The sequence below is a fragment of the Cynocephalus volans genome, chromosome 5 (assembly GCF_027409185.1).
Source record: "Cynocephalus volans isolate mCynVol1 chromosome 5, mCynVol1.pri, whole genome shotgun sequence".
NCBI lineage: Eukaryota > Metazoa > Chordata > Mammalia > Dermoptera > Cynocephalidae > Cynocephalus > Cynocephalus volans.
This window is the reverse complement of record NC_084464.1, coordinates 23,986,840-23,998,767: the sequence shown is the minus strand read 5'-3', so window position 1 is coordinate 23,998,767 and position 11,928 is coordinate 23,986,840. Positions and strand designations below refer to the sequence as shown.

Below are 11,928 nucleotides of genomic sequence, written 5' to 3'. Positions count from 1 at the left end.
CATCCCTATATGGGATCCGAACCCGCGGCCTCGGCGCTCCGCCGCTGCACTCCCAGCACCGCACTCTCCCGAGTGAGCCACGGGGCCGGCACCAAAATGCTTAAATTTTAAAGTTTATTTAAAAACCTTTATTCTTTTTTAAAAAAAATATGTGTCTGTACCACTCGGTTGTAGCTTTTTTAGTAAAGTAGTTTTTGGAGTGATCTTTGGTCCACACTGGACCGTTCTTACGAGTCACTTGTGCTGGCACTTCCATCAGCACTGGTGGCCTCCACTCCGGCCTGGCCCGGCTCACGAGCCCTCCTGCCAGGCCGAACTCAAAATCTGGGTTGCCGGTGGGACCGGCGCTGGTCGCCCCGTCTGCGCCCCGACTGGTGACGGCGGAGGCGGGGATTTTTCGCGCCAAGCCCCGCCCCGTGCCCCGCCCCCGGGACGCCGCGCGCGTGCCGCCGTTTCCGGCGAGACCTTGAACCCGGCCTGGGGGGTCGCACCTGCTTGTCCGTCTGCGCAGACGTTCGGGAGAGCGGCTCGGGTACCTGGGAAGTGTCGTCATCGTATTTTAGGTCAGTTTTGCCTTTTCGCAGTTACTTAGAGGCTTCTCTGCCGCCTGCTTTGCGTCCCCCGATCCGGGCGGGGCGTGGGGCCGCGTCGCCGGTGCTTTTGTCGCCGCTCGTTGTCCGCGTCCGTGGAGTGGGTTTGAATCCTGCGGGAACCCTGAGCTCCGGAGGCGGGTGCTTAGCCGCGGAGCGCGGTGCTGATTTGTGTCCTGGAGGTTTTATTGCTCCGTGTCTTGAAAAACAAGGTAAGTGCAGCTTTGAATTCACGCCCCTGGGCACGACTCCAAGGCCCTCGCCCACCCCCAGTTTTTATGGAAACTTAATTCTTTAAACAGAGCAAAAGGGGCGTGCGTTACTTTCAATCTTGTTGGACTCCCTGATACAACATACGTTTTAAAAGAAAACAGTTACTTTTCCAAGGGTGCGGTGTCACGTGCAACTATGACTAGGGTTTCCCTGTAGTACTTTGTCCTCACCTCCCCCTTTCCCAGTCTAACTGTGATTTGGATGCAGAAGGTTCTAATGGTTTACAAATGTTGAGTATTTTAATAATTTCATTCTTGGAGCAGGGGTGAAAAGCAGCACCTCTATTCCCCCCTAAAGAGACACTAAAATAGTTGATTTAAAGGCACGGGAGTATTCACTTTCCGATGTAGTAATAACTTGGGTAACTGGTGAAAGGGTTAATACGTCGCCTTTCCAGAGCTGGTCGTTGAATCTTGCTCAGTTTCCCGTGGGCCTTTGTTACTAGAACTGAGGGCGTTACAAAAATGGTTGGTATCTGTTCAGTATTTACCACGGGCCAAGCACTTTCACATATTACCACGCTTGAATGCTAACAACAGCCCCAGGAAATTGGTACCATGGTTATCATGGTGCAATGAAGGAAACCAGGGTTTAGAGAGGGTGGGTAGCTTGCCCGTTACTTCTTAGCTACTAAGGGCTAGAGCTGGAACTCGGACCCACTTCTTTCTGACTGTTCGAGAGCTGTGCTTTTAACCACCTTTGATCTAGCTGCAGGTGCAGGCCTGGGGAAGTCTCCTGTCTGGACAGTGGGAAGAGAGTAACGCAGAAGGACACCGGCTCACTGTAAGTGCACAGTAAACGGGAACAGAGTAGCCAGGAGCTTCTCAAATCCAGAGTTCCTTTCCCCAGCTGAAAACAGCTTTGAGAGCAAACTGCCTCGGGCAGCATGGGGTGTGGGAGGAACACTGGACAGGCCGCTGGGGACTTGGGTTTGCATTCCAGCCCTGCCACTGACTAGTCATCCAGCCTCTGTAGGCTTTGTTTTCATTTGTAGGGTGATAGGATATGTCTGGAATGATGATTTTTTTTTTATCCCATCCTATGATTCTGTGGTTTGCTTTTAAACCATGACTGGCACTGATTTCTTGCTCTTGCCTTTTCAGAGTGCCTTTACATTGGTTTGGCTTTAGCTGTGCAGCACTGATTGCTTCTGGTGGGATCATTGGCTATGCAAAAGCAGGTAAGGTTTTGTAGGTTCTTAGCCTCTTGGAGAGAGTCCTCAGGGTCCCCAAAGAGCAGTCCCACTTGAGTCAAGTTTGCCATAGGCCGTCCAGCTTGAGCGCAGGGTTGGTTGTCAGTCCTGTAGCTTCTCCTGCACTCACGTGTGGTTATCTGGTCGAGCCAAGCCAGGCTTCTTGTCCAGTCACTTGTTTTTGCCTCTTTATCTAAAGATAGGCGGAGGTGGTAGTGAGTTATTATCACTGACTGCCATATATTAGCCTGGACCCTAAAGTGCCATCTCTGGGCTCTTCAAGTAGGAGGAAACCTCTAATCTTCACATACTTGTTTTTTGAAGTCTCCTCATTAAACTAGGTAGAGGCGTGTCAGTGAATGTGCTTGTATCTACCTCCTCCACCCCCATCCTTATCTGCATCCCCACCCCAATATGCAGTAGGGGTATGTCATGCACTCTGAAATGATCACTCTAATTGCAGCATGGAGAATGAATTGGAAAGATCCAAGATCAGAGGCAGATAGTCTAAAACCATGAGGCCGAGACAGGACAGGGGCCACAAGGATGAAGTGATATAGACAGATTTGAGGGATATTTAGGAAATAGAATGAACAGACCTGGTTACTGATTGAATGTAGGAACCAAGTGGCAGTGATTAGTTAAGGATGACACTCAGAAATCTCAACACTTTCAGAACACGAGCATGACAACAGAAAAAATGGCAAAGGTCAGACAGTGAGAATTCAGAAACACAAATGGCAGAATAAAAATAGACGTATGAGAATTATTATTCATGTGAGTTGTAATTAAAGATATCTACATTTAAAAGGAATATAATTTATCTATCAAATTGTATGTATTAGATTAATATTCAGAAATAGTAAATTATTTTTAAGGCTCAATTTTAGGAGTGTGTGTCATCTGGACGTACAGTTAAATGAGTGGTCATTTATCATTCTACGTTTATTCTATCTGATAGATTCAACTAAGAAGTCTTGATTGGCCACCTACTATGTGCAGGAACCATGATAAGAGCCAAGGATATAAAGTTGCATAAGAACCTTTCCTTTCTCAGTACAGTGAAGACACCTGTATTTTTTTTTTTTTTTTAATGGTGGTTGTTATTCTGAGTTCTGGAGATACAAGAATGAAAAGACCTGTTCCTACTCAACAACAATGACAAAACCCAATTAAAGAATAGGGAAGTGACTTGAAATAGACATTCTCCAAGGAAGACATACAAACTAACAAGCTGGTTAAAGGGCAGTATCATTAAGCAGCTATCAGCACAGGGGCTACAAGAGGACAATGGAGGGGCAAGTAAATCAGACTTGGAGGAAGGGAAGAAATTTCAGAAAAGATTATACTGCAGCCAAGGTTTTTTTTTAATTTTGGTTCTGAGGTAAACATGAAGAAGGATGTTAGCCATTCTACTGCAGAAACTAGGCAGTGATACAAAAACAACTGTTTTTCGCTAAACTCTCCAGTCTATAGACTTCTCCAACTGGGCAAATCAAGACTCTGCTGACAGAGAGATTTCTCCTAGAGAGCATGCAGGGGTATAGGTGCACGGCCATCCAGTGGCAAGATGGGGGGTGCCAATCAATTGTTTTTCATGTGCTCCTTCTAAGCCACTACTGGAAGATTTGGAGGCTTTTGAGGGGAAGGAAATGACCCAAAGTTAATCAATGATGGTGGCCAAAAGAGATGGGCAGAAGTTTTGTTTAACGCCCCCCAAGGAGAGATGCCACCTATATTGCATATGTGTTTTTCTAAGGAGCACTAACAATATTTGTGCAAGTCTGTGTAAGTATACTCTGTGATGTTCGCACAATGATGAAATCACCTAATGATGCATTTGTCAGAATATGTCCCCAAGGTTAAGCATCATATGACTATACTTAAAAATAGTAAAGATGGTAAATTTTGTGTTCCATGGATTTTACCACAGTTTTTTTTTAAAAAGACCTGTCCTCTATCTTCGGACTGCTTATATTTCTGTGCTAGTAAGGTGACTTACCAATCCTCCATCCAAGGTCTTCCACCGCTCTTCTGTTTAGATGCTTCATCCCCACATAGGTGAGATGTCTTCTGTGTGGAAGAAGGTTTTCTGCCTCTTCCATAAACATGCTTCTTTAATTTACAGATCAGAGACCAGAGGCTTAGTGAAGGAGACTTGCTCAGTGTCAGAAAATTACCACAGAGCCCAGGAAGGCCCCGATGCTCACTTGAAAGCATTGTTCTTTTTCATCTGGAAGGGGCCTTTGATTACACTGTCCTCAGCACTCATAGAGCCATCAGCTCAGACAAACGCACTGGCAGTCAGTGCCAGGCAAAATAGCATGATCTTACTCTAGGACCAAACTCATCAGGGCCTTCCTCCTAGCTCTTATGTTCAGACAAAGCAGGTCTCCAGGAAGAATGTCTCATTCCCCAGATCCTCTTACCGTCTCCTTGAGATGGAGTTCAAGAGCTCTCTTGGCTGTGCATCCCCACCCCAGGCTTTATGCTGGTGGTGGCAGAGTCAGAAGAGAGCCACCACCTTCTCTTCTTGAGTCTTCACCTCTTCTTTGAGCAAGTTGCTCAGAAATACTCAGAGCCACTGAGGCTCAGAGTTAGAAACAGAGATGGGTCTTCCTCCTTCTTTGAATAATGATATCCAGAAGTGGTCCATCTTAGAGGGCTTGAGTGCCACCAAGATACAGGCAGGAAAGGGGGGAAAGAGAGAAAGACAGGGGGGAGGGAGAGATAAAGAGAGAGCCAACGTGAGCTTTGGAAATGAGCTAGTAATTTACAAACTCTGCATCATCTCCATCTGCCTCTCTCTGGGAGTTTCCTAAATGGATAAAACAATAAGATGGTGAAACTGTTGAGCTGTTCCTTCCACAGCCTCGCTGGCCAGGCTGACTCCAAGTGTTTCAGACAGATGTGCACCAGGGCCTCCCTGTCAGCAGGAGTCCTTAATGCCTTGTGCCCTGACATTTGGAATGCAGCCAGAGTCAGGTTTATTGGTACTTTGTAGGTCACTTTGATTCTTGTATTTTTAGATTTACTAACAGAAATAGCTCCTATTGTTATCCCTGCACTCTTTATGGATGGCACCATATCATGGTGTGGAAGAAAGAAAATAATCTGGGATCTGGTCAGAGTCCTGGGTTTGTGATATGATGTGCTGGTTCTAAGGCCTCATTAAGCACGTTATTCCGCCCTTTGAAGACATAATGTGTGTATTGTAAAGTAGATATATTGGTAATGATTGCCTCAAAGGGTCGTTGTAGAAATGAAATGAAGCAATCTATAGACTGTACATTGCTGTGCAGCTACTATACAAGCCAGAGGTGAAAACGTGGTCATCATACCAAATCCAGTCTGCTCTATGCCTTGCTTAGCCTGTACACTTTAAGACCATTTGTATGCCTTTAGACCAGCTTGTAATCTCCAGAAGCCACAGTCCCCACTTCTCTATATTGCCTCACACCCAGCCTACTGTCTACTACCAACCTCATCTGGAAAGTTTGAGTCTGAGACCCAGACATCGAACCTTAAAGGCAGGCAGCATTCAGTAATTCAGAAGAGGCATCTTACCTGCAGCCAGCAGATCCAGAAGTGGGACTGTGTGAGCACAAGAAGAAAGAGTCTTCAGTCTGAGGCAGCCTCAGACTCACTGGGCTAATAACAGTGATATAAAAAGTTAAGAGTAGTAAGTTATGAGTTTGCAATGACAAAGAAAATGCTCCTGTAGCCTGGCTTGCCACTATCTTTATAATGACAGTACACTATATATGACACATTGCTACAATTAGAGGTTTGTTTGGTCTATACAGTACTGGCACTAAAATATATAAATCAATAAAACATTAGTCCATGCTAGAAAGCCCAGAAATAGAACTTAGCATACATAGGAATTTAGTATCCAATAAAGGTGGCATTTCTAGCTGGTGGGGAGATGATGGATTTATTTCCTAAATAACACTAGGGTAATTTTTTTAACTGTTTGTAGAAATACAGTGGCTTTACATTGTACTCTTCACACTATAAACCAACATAAACTGAAAATGGATAAAAGTATTAAAATTTTATATTAAAAAATAAAAGATCCAGAAGAAAATATAAGTGAATGTTCTCATCTGTTTTCATGTAGAAAACCCACTTCTAAATATAAAAGTAAAAGAAGAAACTGTAAAGAAAAACAAATTATAAGCTCAACTACATGAACATTTAAGTATTTCTAAAGATCTAAAGACATCACAAGCAAAATTAAGAGAAAACAACAAGCAGGAAAAGAGGGAGGGAGGGAGGGGGGGAGAGAGAGAGAGAGAGAAAGAAAAAAGAAAGAAACCCAGGACCAGGCACACAGTGATGAATAAAACACACAGGATCTCTACCTTCATGGAGTTTTCAACCCAGTGGGGAAGACAGACATTAAAATCAGGACCACCCCCAAATAAATCCTTATCAGTAGTGATAGGTCCCTCTGAAGCCAAAGAATGCGGAGTCGTACTGGGAGATCTGAAGTTTGATGGAACAGTTGAGGAAGGGCTTTCTGGAAAGTGTTATTTGTGCTGAGGGCTGCAAAGACATACGAGTGCGATGGAGGGCCGGGAGTAAAGGACTCAGGACGAGGGAAGACCTCTGTGCCGAATGTCAGAAGCAGCAAGAAAAGCAAAGAGTCTGGGGCACCCATTGGAAGTGGAAAATCGAAGAGGAACTATTGGACAGGTAAGCAGGGATATGTAGGCTGACTTAAGAATTCTGTATTTTTAAATGTAATTACAGGGTTAGTCTTTGATTGAGTCTTACAAATCAGCAGGACAAGCACTAGTACTTCAATAGGCAAGTGGACAAAGCACGTAATTCACAAAATAGGAAACAAGTGAATGTAGGAGAGACAGAAGGTAATTAAGTGACTGACTAGGGTGGAAAGAAGAGAAAGGGACTGCAAGTGGACGCAAGGGATGTTTTGGGATGAAGGAAATACTTTAAAGCTGGATTGTTGTGAGGGTTGCACAACTCTTGTAAATTTAATGAGAAATCATTGTACTGTACATTTAATATTTGTGCATTTTATGGTATGTAAATTATACCTCCATAGAGCTATTTTATTTTATTTTTATTTATTTATTTTTTTATTTTATTTTATTTTATTTTATTTTTTTAAATAGGTATGTTTTTTTTTTTAAATTTTATTTTGTCAATATATATTGTAGCTGATTAATGCTCCCCATCAGACTTCATGAATACGACCCCAAAAGCACGGGGAACCAAAGGAAAAATAAACAAATGGGATTATATCAAACTAAAAAGCTTCTGCATAGCAAAAGAAACAATTAAAAGAGTTAAAAGACAACCAACAGAGTGGGAGAAAATATTTGCAAAATATACATCTGACAAAGGATTAATATCCAGAATATATAAGGAACTCAAACAACTGTACAAGAAGAAAACAAGCAACCCAATTAAAAAATGGGCAAAAGAGCTAAGTAGGCATTTCTCTAAGGAAGATATCCAAATGGCCAACAGACATATGAAAAAATGCGCAACATCACTCAGCATCCGGGAAATGCAAATCAAAACCACATTGAGATACCATCTAACCCCAGTTAGGATGGCTAAAATCCAAAAGACTATGAACGATAAATGCTGGCGAGGCTGCGGAGAAAAAGGAACTCTCATACATTGTTGGTGGGACTGCAAAATGGTGCAGCCTCTATGGAAAATGGTATGGAGGTTCCTCAAACAATTGCAGATAGATCTACCATACAACCCAGCTATCCCACTGTTGGGAATATACCCAGAAGAATGGAAATCATCAAGTCGAAGGTATACCTGTTTCCCAATGTTCATCGCAGCCCTCTTTACAATAGCCAAGAGTTGGAACCAGCCCAAATGTCCCTCATCGGATGAGTGGATACACAAAATGTGGTACATCTACACAATGGAATACTACTCAGCTATAAAAACGAATGAAATACTGCCATTTGCAACAACATGGATGGACCTTGAGAGAATTATATTAAGTGAAACAAGTCAGGCACAGAAAGAGAAATACCACATGTTCTCACTTATTGGTGGGAGCTAAAAATTAATATATAAATTCACACACACACACACACAGACACACACACACACACACACACACGCACACAAACCGGGCGGGGGGGAAGAAGATATAACAACCACAATTATTTGAAGTTGATATGACAAGCAAACAGAAAGGACATTGTTGGGGGGGAGGGGGGGAGGGAGAAGGGAGGGAGGTTTTGGTGATGGGGAGCAATAATCAGCCACAATGTATATCGACAAAATAAAATTAAAAAAAAATAAATAAATAAATAAGATAAAACTTCAAAAAAAAAAAAAGAGTTAAAAGACAACCAACAGAGTGGGAGAAAATATTTGCAAAATATACATCTGACAAAGGATTAATATCCAGAATATATAAGGAACTCAAACAACTTTACAAGAAGAAAACAAGCAACCCAATTAAAAAATGGGCAAAAGAGCTAAGTAGGCATTTCTCTAAGGAAGATATCCAAATGGCCAACAGACATATGAAAAAATGCTCAACATCACTCAGCATCCGGGAAATGCAAATCAAAACCACATTGAGATACCATCTAACCCCAGTTAGGATGGCTAAAATCCATAGAGCTATTTTAAAAAAAACAGTTGTTCAACCTCTCTGGTAATCAAAGAAATGCAAATTAAAACACAATGTCATTTTTCACCACTCACATTTGCAAACAATTTAAGAAATAACAATACTCTGTTGGTGAAATGTCTGGAAATGGGCATTTGTATAAAATTGTGATAAATTTGACAGTAAGTCAAAAGGCAATCTGATTGCTTATCCTCTATATGTAATCTATCTTTTCTCCTCCCAGGAAACCTGTATGATCTTCCTTTAGTTTCAGTGTTCTAAAATTTCTCAAAGATGTGCCATGGTGGGTCTGTTATCATTCATTGTTTCAATATTCACTGGCTCTTTTAATCGGAAAACTCATTTTTTCAAATATGGAAATGTCATTAAATCATTTCTTTGATGATTTTATCCCTTCTGTTTTCTCTGTGTACTAATTCTGGAACTGCTATTCATATATATTAGTCTTCCATCATAGATGTTCTGATTTTCTAATTTTTCACTCCTATTTTCTGTGTTTTTTACTTTTGGTTCTACTTTCTCTGAGAATTCCTTATCTTATCTCCCAACCCTTCTATTGAGTTTCTATTTTCTGCCTTCATAGCTTTAATTTCTCAACAATATTGTTCATTAAATATTCCTTTTTAAAATATGTTCTTGTTTCAGCATTGTGATATATCCTCTTCTTTCTCTGAAGATATTTCTGATGGTTTCATTTTTGTGCTCCCTGTGTAATCACTATCCCATCAAGTTGCCTTTTTCTCTTTCTTTATTCTGGTGTCTGTTTTTCCTGATGGAGGCTTTCCTCAGATCTCTGAACCTCCTTGGTCGTATCTTCATCTTGAAGAGTGGGAGTCTAACAGCGCTGAGAAAACAGATCGTCCTCATGGAGTGGTTTTGTCACCCTCGAGTGATTCTGGTTGGCCTGTTTCACTGGGAAACCCCCAATTCAGTAAGTTTATATCCTTCTTCTTGGGATAATTTGATCCCCAGAGAAAGCTTTTCTAGCCTTGTGTTAGAAAGATAAAGATACACCTGCTGTGTACTGGAAGCCAGGTGGGGAAACAGCCTAGGGGTGGAGGTCTCACTTGATCTGTCTTTCAGTGAGGCCCATACAGTCAGCTGTGCTTGAGACTCCCAAATCCAGAGATCTTCTGTTTCATCCTTCTAGGAATAAACGTCTGGTCTCCAGCAGCAGTGGGGGAGTCACTTAGCTGGACAGAGTGGGAAAGAGGATTTGGGATCTAATACCTACAGAATTTAAGCCAATCCTCCTGATATCAGGCCCTCTCTTCACCCCTTGCTCTAGGCATGCCCACTGTAGCCAATACTTAAGCCCTCCAAGGATTTGTAAACAAAAGTCTGGTTGCTTCTGCATTTTCTCACTGCCTCCATAAGATTCTGTTTCCTTGGACCTGCTAATATATTATTTATCCTTATACTTTTCACCTTCAAAGTTCTGTTGCTATTATCTCCTCATCTCATCTTTTTCTCCTTTATGCTTTTTTGAAAAGTACCTTTATTGTGAATTCAGTAGAGTTTTGGAAGGAAGCAAAAGTAGATACATGTGTGTAGTTTTCTATTGTTGTCCACTAGTTCTTGCTTCCATAATTAAAAAATATAAAAATGATTATAAGGAAGTTTGCTTGGTAATTCCCAAACCAGAACAAAGAGAGGTGAAAGAACTGAATATTTATCAGTTGAAGAATTGAATGGGATCAGGTTAAGATAGCCTCCTGCACCTGTCCACTATCTGGAGATAGGTGTTCCTGCCAATGGGACTCTAACTTTCAAAGTCCATGTCTCTCTTGAACAGTACTCAGATGGGCACTGCCAGTGTTGTCCTCTGTGTCTTCTTCAGCATGTTAATATTTTTAGCCAAGTTGTAGACAAGTCTGAGTGACCTGGGGGGCTTTTTGTATACCATTACTAAAATCCTTCATGAGTTGATACTATCCTTAACACACAGAAGAAAAATCAATTTCTAAAGTTTTTCATGAAGACACTTTATTTTAGGGCTAACTGAAATGCCATTCTTCTCTTAGTCTCTATATACGCATACATGGTTAAATATGAGTCCACATTTCTAATCCAGAAAATGTTAAAGTTAAGCCATACACCAGAGAGAAAGTGAAATTATTCTAGCCCCCCTAAAAGAGGGAAACAATCCCTTAGCATGAAATATCATGGACATTAAACATAAATTCAAATTGCTCAATATTCATTGATTCACTTAATGAAAAGCTACTGCATGGTCACTACATGAAAAGTATTGTCCTGGTCTCACAATGATAGAGGATAAAGAGCAAACATGAAGAAGAGTAAGATACAATCTCTGATCTCAAGGACATTATAAAATAGTAGTTGAAAGGAAAGCAAGTTCTAAAATATTTAAAAAGTAAGTGTGAGCTGATGGGAATAAACCTAGTTCAAATAACCCAAAAGAAGGCAAGAAAGGGGAAACAGAAAATAAAAATAGTGGTGACAAACAGGAAAACATAATAAAATGGTAGACTTAAATCTACATATATAAATAATTATATTAAGCAGAAATGGTCTAAACCCATAAATTAAAAGACAGAAATTGTCAGGTTGGATTTAAAGTATGTTTCAACTATGTGCTGCCCACAAGAAACTCACTTCAAACATAGTTACACAGGAAAGTAAAAGTAAAACAATGGGAAAAGATATACTATGAAAATACTAATAAAAAGAAAGATGGAGTGGCTATTTTAACATCGAAATGGACCTCAAATAAAGTAAGTTACAAGAGCTAAGGAAAGACATTGCATAATGATAAAAGGATCATTCCCCAAGAAGACATCACTCTAAATGTATTCACCTAACAACAGAGCTTCACAATACATAAAGGAAAAACTGATATAATTGAAAGGAAAAATAAACAAATTCACAATTACAGGAGACTATAACCCTCATCTCTCAGTAACAAACACAAAAAATAGAAAATTAACAGGATATAGAAGAGACCACCAACCAATTGAATCTAATTGACATTCCCAGAGCATTCAACCCAACAACAGCAGAATACACATTCTTTCTAAGTTCACAAGGAAAATTTATCAAAACATACCATGTTCTGGATTACAAACAAATAAATTTAATTCTCTAACTGTAATGAAATCAAACTAGAAATAAATAACAGAAAGATAATAAGAAAATTACCAATCACCTGGAAATTTAACAGTGAACTTTTTTTTTTGACCAGTAAGGGGATCGCAACCCTTGGCTCA

At 40.8% G+C, this 11,928-nt stretch overlaps 1 long non-coding RNA gene across 1 annotated transcript; it reads left to right on the top strand.

The window, feature by feature from the left end:
* The first annotated feature begins 461 nt into the window (after nt 1–461).
* LOC134378402 (uncharacterized) lies at nt 462–6,083 on the top strand. Its single transcript, XR_010023641.1, has 4 exons — nt 462–802; nt 1,572–1,646; nt 1,967–2,043; nt 3,017–6,083. It is a non-coding gene; the product is annotated as an uncharacterized LOC134378402 (long non-coding RNA).
* Nucleotides 6,084–11,928: the final 5,845 nt, after the last annotated feature.